This window comes from Chiloscyllium plagiosum, chromosome 10, assembly GCF_004010195.1.
Source record: "Chiloscyllium plagiosum isolate BGI_BamShark_2017 chromosome 10, ASM401019v2, whole genome shotgun sequence".
NCBI classification, from domain to species: domain Eukaryota; kingdom Metazoa; phylum Chordata; class Chondrichthyes; order Orectolobiformes; family Hemiscylliidae; genus Chiloscyllium; species Chiloscyllium plagiosum.
This window is the reverse complement of record NC_057719.1, coordinates 71,140,986-71,147,450: the sequence shown is the minus strand read 5'-3', so window position 1 is coordinate 71,147,450 and position 6,465 is coordinate 71,140,986. Positions and strand designations below refer to the sequence as shown.

General features: G+C 40.5%; 1 long non-coding RNA gene across 2 annotated transcripts in view; it reads right to left on the bottom strand.

Moving 5' to 3' along the window:
* LOC122553755 overlaps positions 1 to 6,465 on the bottom strand; it is a 98,237-nt gene that overhangs the window by 65,122 nt on the left and 26,650 nt on the right. For both annotated transcript variants that reach the window (XR_006312834.1, XR_006312833.1), the window contains exon 2: positions 5,364 to 5,485. This is a non-coding gene — a long non-coding RNA (uncharacterized LOC122553755). The remainder of the gene's footprint in view (positions 1 to 5,363; positions 5,486 to 6,465) is intronic.

Here is a 6,465-nt window from a genome sequence, read left to right as displayed (position 1 = left end):
CGGGCATGAGCCCTTCTTCAGGAATGGCTTCAATTCATTCCTGAAGAAGGGCTCATGCCCGAAACGTCGATTATCTTAAATTGCTTGCTAGTATAGCCTTTTGTGCACTCAGGATTGCTCAGCAGCTGCTGTCCAATTACATTTAACAGGAGACATTCTGATTTTGGATTTGCAAGTGAATGTTAGTTGAGAGCTGATTATGCTCTGCTCTGCATTCTGCCTGTTACGTATCACTATTCAATCAATCAGGTTCTGGGACGACATCACAATGGCACTACAATTCATATACAATGTTACTCAATTGTAAGGCAGGCAGAATGTCTTTTTGCAGCATCCATTGCATCACAACAATGTGAAATGGCTCGTTTATCCTGTTGAACATTTCTCGTATCCCAAAAATCACCAATTGGTTCCAAACGTGATATCTTCAGACATAATCATCTACAAATGATCGAGGTACAATCTAAAGAAGAAATAGTCTGTGTACTGAGTGAACAGGAAATCAATAGCTTTCTTGTTGATAATCAAAACAAGAAGGCACACACACACAGAATTGACAAATCATTAGTATGAACCATTAGGCCAAAACTATTGAACAGCAACAGAGATAGAAGAGGAAAAAAATCGACAGTTGTGATGAGCAAATTATCTTATTGTTTATCTAATTAAAATAGGGATTCTCTTGTCCAAATAGATTACCAAATATTGCAATCAATAGCAATACTTTTGAAACAAGTCGCCTTCTCATGTCTGTTAATTTATTTTTGTGTAAATAATTACACCTTCAAAATTATACAAGAGTTGTTTAGATGAGGGAAAGGTGGAAGAAATAATGATTGTGATTATGGACAAAAGAATGTAACAAAACACAGTGAACCAGCTATAGATCCTCTTCAATAATCAACTCTGTGAAAAACAAATGTTGCATTTTTGTGGATGTGATTCCAGCAAGAACAGCAATTTTAAAACAGGAGAAACATTGTATGCCTAAGATGCAAAGCAATACTTACAAGTTTGAAAGGAAAGACAAACAACAATTAGAACATGAGCAAAAACATCAGAGACATCAAGGAAAATGAAAAGGAGTATCATCACGCCCCAAGACTGAATCAGTAGGGTATCAGAATACATGACAGCTTGTCATATCAAGCCACCAATTTGTTCTTGAAAATCAATGTTTCAAATATGAAAACTATGACAGTGTAGGTTTAAGTCAAAACCCAAGGGTGCAGATACTGTTGCAATATTGAAAGCAATAATAGGTGACTATGTGTGCGAGAGAGGTCTCTGATTGGAGCAACTCTATGCTCCAGACTTGGCAGCTTAGGCAGCAACAGGGGGCATATGCTAGGTAAGACAGGAGTGCCTTTACCAAAGACAAATTGAATATATTTTAATACCAGAAGCCGGAGGAATAAAATAGACAAGTTTAGGTCACAGGTTGAGAGTATGGTATCACAGTAATGACCAAGACATGTAGAAGGAATATGAGTAGGGGAGCATTTTGGCGATAGTGACCATAAATCAATCTAATGTAGGATAGGTATGGAAAAAGGATAAAGATGGGCCAGGAATAAAAGTTCTAAACTGAAGAAAGGCTAATTTTACTAAGATAAGATGATATTAGATGCAAGTTTACCAGGAGCAGTTACTTACAGATATAACTGTGTCAAAGCAGTGGAAGCAATTCCAGAAGGAAACATTGAGAGTATAGAACAAAAATAAAGAGAGAGGGTATGACTGAAAGCAGAGAACTCTAGTTGTCAAGGGGCATGAAAGCTAGGATGAAGAAAGAAAAAAGGAGCTTCCAGCAGACACTGAGGGCTCAGTATGGTAGAGTCCTCAGAGGAGTATAAAAGGTGCAGGGGAAAAATAAAAAAGAAATTTGGAAAACTAAGGAAGTACACAAGAAAGTATTGGTCAGTAAAGAAAAACAAAAAGGGTTTTTTAAACAAGATGTAAAGAGGAAGAGATTGCCTTAGGAAAAGGTAGGGCCCATAATGGACCATGGGGTAATGTGTATGTCAGCCTGGAAGCACTGACCTCAATTAATACTTTGTGTCAGTCTTCATAACAGAAAAGGATGATGCAGGTATAGACATTCTTAGGTCCCATGATGATTTTTCATTATTTTTATTTTATGTTATCAGTTTGGTTTGGAGTCTTGAGCTAAAGAATACTTGGCATAGAGTCATACAGCATGGAAACAGACCCTTCGGTCCAACCGTCCATGCCGACCAGATATCCCTACCCAATCTAGTCCCACCTGCCAGACCCGGCCCATATCCCTCCAAACCCTTCCTATTCATATACCCATCCAAATGCCTCTTAAACGTTGCAATTGTGCCAGCCTCCACCACATCCTCTGGCAGCTCATTCCATACATGTACCACCCTCTGTGTGAAAATGTTGCCCCTTAGGTCTCTTTTATATCTTTCCCCTCTCACCCTAAACCTATGCCCTCTAGTTCTGGACTCCCCAACCCCAGGGAAAAAACTTTGCCTATTTATCCTATCCATGCCCCTCATAATTTTGTAAACCTCTATAAGGCCACCCCTCAGCCTCCAACACTCCAGGAAAAACAGCCCCAGCCTGTTCAGCCTCTCCCTGTAGCTCAGATTCTCCAACCCTGGCAACATCCTTGTAAATCTTTTCTGAACCCTTTTAAGTTTCACAACATCTTTCTGATAGGAAGGAGACCAGAAATGCATCCAATATTCCAACAGTGGCCTGACCAATGTCCTGTACAGCCGCAACATGACCTCCCAACTCCTGTACTCAGTACGCTGACCAATAAAGGAAAGCATACCAAATACCTTCTTTACTATCCTATCTACCTGCGACTCCACTTTCAAGGAGCTATGAACCTGCACTCCAAGGTCTCTTTGTTCAGCAACACTCCCCAGGACCTTCCCATTAAGTGTATAAGTCCTGCTAAGATTGCTTTCCCAAAATGCAGCACCTCGCATTTATCTGAATTAAACTCCATCTGCCACTTCTCAGCCCATTGGCCCATCTGGTCAAGATCCTGTTGTGATAGTGTTAAAAGGAAAACAGTTCATTTGTGAGGTCAGGCCTTGAAGGTTGCGGGTTGGTTCCTGGTCAAAAGGTTCTGCAGATGCTTCATCACTGTGGAAGAGCACCATGCTGAAATAGAAAGCAGAATTTAGCTATTAACGAAATCAGCATCTAGGACTAGACCTTATGCACAAGCAGATGGCAGATGTTAAATAATAATTGGGACCTCGTGAGAGAGATGGTCAGTCTATCAAGGAGTGGTCAGAGAATTGGGTTTTGGACTGTGTTTTCTGAGTAAAAACATACAGGTGCTGATGCTCCAGCTTGAAGATTTGAAAGCTCCCTGCCTAACCTCCCATGAACAGCTCTTCGGAAACTAAGTTATTACTGCTTTTAAATGAATGAATTGAAATGGTGATCCTGATCAACAACTTGATGTAATCAACCAAGAAAACTTCATTTATGCCTGTGGAACAATGCATCACAAAACACTTAAGTAATCTGACCAGTTTGTTACTTTCTCTTATTTATCCCTTAACTGTGTTTATCTATCTGTCTTTTGTGTAAATGAGCTGGGATCCTAGCATAGTCCAATTAGATTGCTTTGTTGTTTAATTTTACTCTGCTAAAGTTACTATATTGCTAATAAATTGCTAAGTCTTTTAAGATACAAATTGGCATCTAGAATTCATTATTTGCAGAGTCTGGGACTGGTTATTCAAATTAAATCAGGTTAGGAAACTCTGAGGTCAATTTTGAGGGTTTCCATTTTATTGTGTTGTGAATACAGAGGTAGAGATGCTAATTTGATTTGGTTGTCTATCTCATGTCATAACAACATCAGGATGGGCTGTGAAATATCAGAAGAAACGAATATGGATAGAGAGGTGGTAGGAGCAGGTTTATCCACCTTAAAAGGAGATATATCCATCGGCTCAGGTGATATGTATCTCAGGCAATTGAAGGAGGCACGAGAGGAGTTATCAGGGAATATCATATATCTGCAACTGGAGAGACATGGAATAATCAGGGATAGTCAACATATTTGTCAAGGGAATTTTATGTTTGAAAAATTTGACTTTCGGAGATAACCAGTAATGTTGATGAAGGTAATGCACTTGATGTGAATACGTGGACTTTAGTAAGGCTTTCAATAGGGTTCCTCATGTCAGACTGGTCCAAGAAGGTAGGAGCCCATGGGAGTCAAGGTAAAGTGGATTCAGAATTGGCTGAGAGACAGGAAGCAGAGTGTGATGATAAGGCAATGTTTCGGTGACCAAAGATTTGGTTGCAGTGGGATTTTGTAGAGCTGGTGCTGGAGTACTTGCTGCTTTTGGTATATACATTAATGAGTTGGCCTTAATCTAGTGGGTATGTAAAGTAGTTTGTAGCTGGCACAAAAACTGGTAAAGTGATAAATACCAAGGATGATAGTCATAAACTGCAGGAGAACACAAGAACATGAGAAATAGGAGCAGAAGTAGGCCATCTGGCCCATCGAGCCTGGTCTGTCATTCAATAAGATCATGGCTGATCTTTTTATGGAATCAGCTCCACTTACCGCCCTCTCACTGTAACCCTTAATTCCTTTACAGTTCAAGAATCTATCTTTGCCTTAAAAATATTCAATGAGGTAGCCTCAACTGCTTCACTGGGCAGGGAATTCCAGAGATTCACAATTCTTTGGGCGAAGAAGTTCCTTCTCAATTCAGTCCTAAATCTGCTCCCCTTTACTTGAAGGCTATGCCTCTTCATTGGATATCAACAGACAAGTCAGGTGGGCAGAGCAGTGACACTGATATTCAAACCAGAAAAGAGTGAGGCAAATTGGGGAGGGCCAGCAAGACAAGGATTACGCAATGAATGACAGGGCCCGGGGAAGTGCTGATGATCAGAGGAACCTTGAAGTGCATATCCACCGATGCTTCAAAGCTGCAGGGCAACTGGATAAGGTGGTTAAAGAAGACACGTGTGATACTTGCCTTAATTAGCCATGGAAGGAAGCTACACCGGACCTTTGGAAAATGCTGATCAGACCACTACTGATAACCACATTATGGGAAGAATGTGATTGTTCTTGAGACAATGCAGAGGAAATTTAACAGAATGTTCCATGGTCAAGAGGATCTGAGCTACGCGGAAAGATTAGATAGGCTGAAGTTGACTTGCTTGGAGCAGTGAAGATTGAGAGGGGACCTGATAGAGTTGTATAAAATTTTGAGAGATATGGAGAGGGCTGACAGGAAGGCAATTTTTTTTCCATTAGGAAAATTACAATAACCAAGGGGCATAGATTTTAAGTAAGAGATATAACGCTAAGAAATAATTAAAAGAAGTGTTCTTACTCAGAGGATGATGAGAGTCTGGAACTGTCTGCCCGAAATGTTGATTGAGTCAGAAACTTGCTTAACATTGAAGCAGCATCTTCACTTGTGTTGCTGTGGTGTGCAGGGCTCTGGACCAAGAGCTGGAAAGTGGGAATACTGTAGTTAGATCTTTGCGCCTGGTGTGGACATGATGGGCTGAATGGCCTCCTTCAGTGCTATAAAGGTCTATTATTTTCTCAGCCTATGACTAATAGTCTGGAAATTTGATAATATCCATCTGTGAGTTCATAACTATAGAACACTAATACAGTACACACCACAAAGGGGTTTAAGATTGGCAAAGTTGGACCCTGGGAAGATCCTGGCAAAGTTGACCTTTGGGCTTCATCAACATTTGTTGCTCGTGCCGAATAAAGTTTCTGAAAGACCCCAAGGATAAGGCACATACTAGCTTCATTCACCTCTCTGGTTCCCTGATGTGGACTAATTTTTCTCTTCTGTCTTTACCCCTTTAGCAGTTTCAAGTGGCCCTACTAGAGGAACAAGATGCTGATGTAATTTTTAACCAGTAATCAGCAGGCGCCCTGTTCTCTTCCACAGATAGGGGCAACTTCTCACAATGTCATCCTGTTGCTAACCCAGGGATCCAGAACATTGTCTATTTATTGAGTATGCTGTTCACCATGTCATAGCCCACTGCTTATCATTGTTGGAATAGGAAACCATCAGATTTGAGTTCAAAATGACTAAAGGGCCTTTAACCATATCATAGTGTAAACAATACTCAAATTTTAACATGAGAGTCAAAAAACAATTTGTTTCTTGGGTTAATTAAACCTGGGAAGTGATCTTAGGTTAAAAACTCTAGGCTCCCTTTTTCCCTTTCGTTGGTACCTGGAGGGCTTCTTATATTTAGGCATTTTTATTACTCCAGTATTTGGTCAGTTGTATAAGGCTAATTTTGTGCATTTACTGGAAAGGATAAGGCAGGACCTCCAGCGATGGGGAGACCTTCCAATTTCCTGGTTGGGTAGAATAGCACTAATCAAAATGAATGTCCTGCCCCGTCTCCTATATCCTGTGAGAATGCTTCCGGTGATGCTGCCGAGGACGGCTTTAT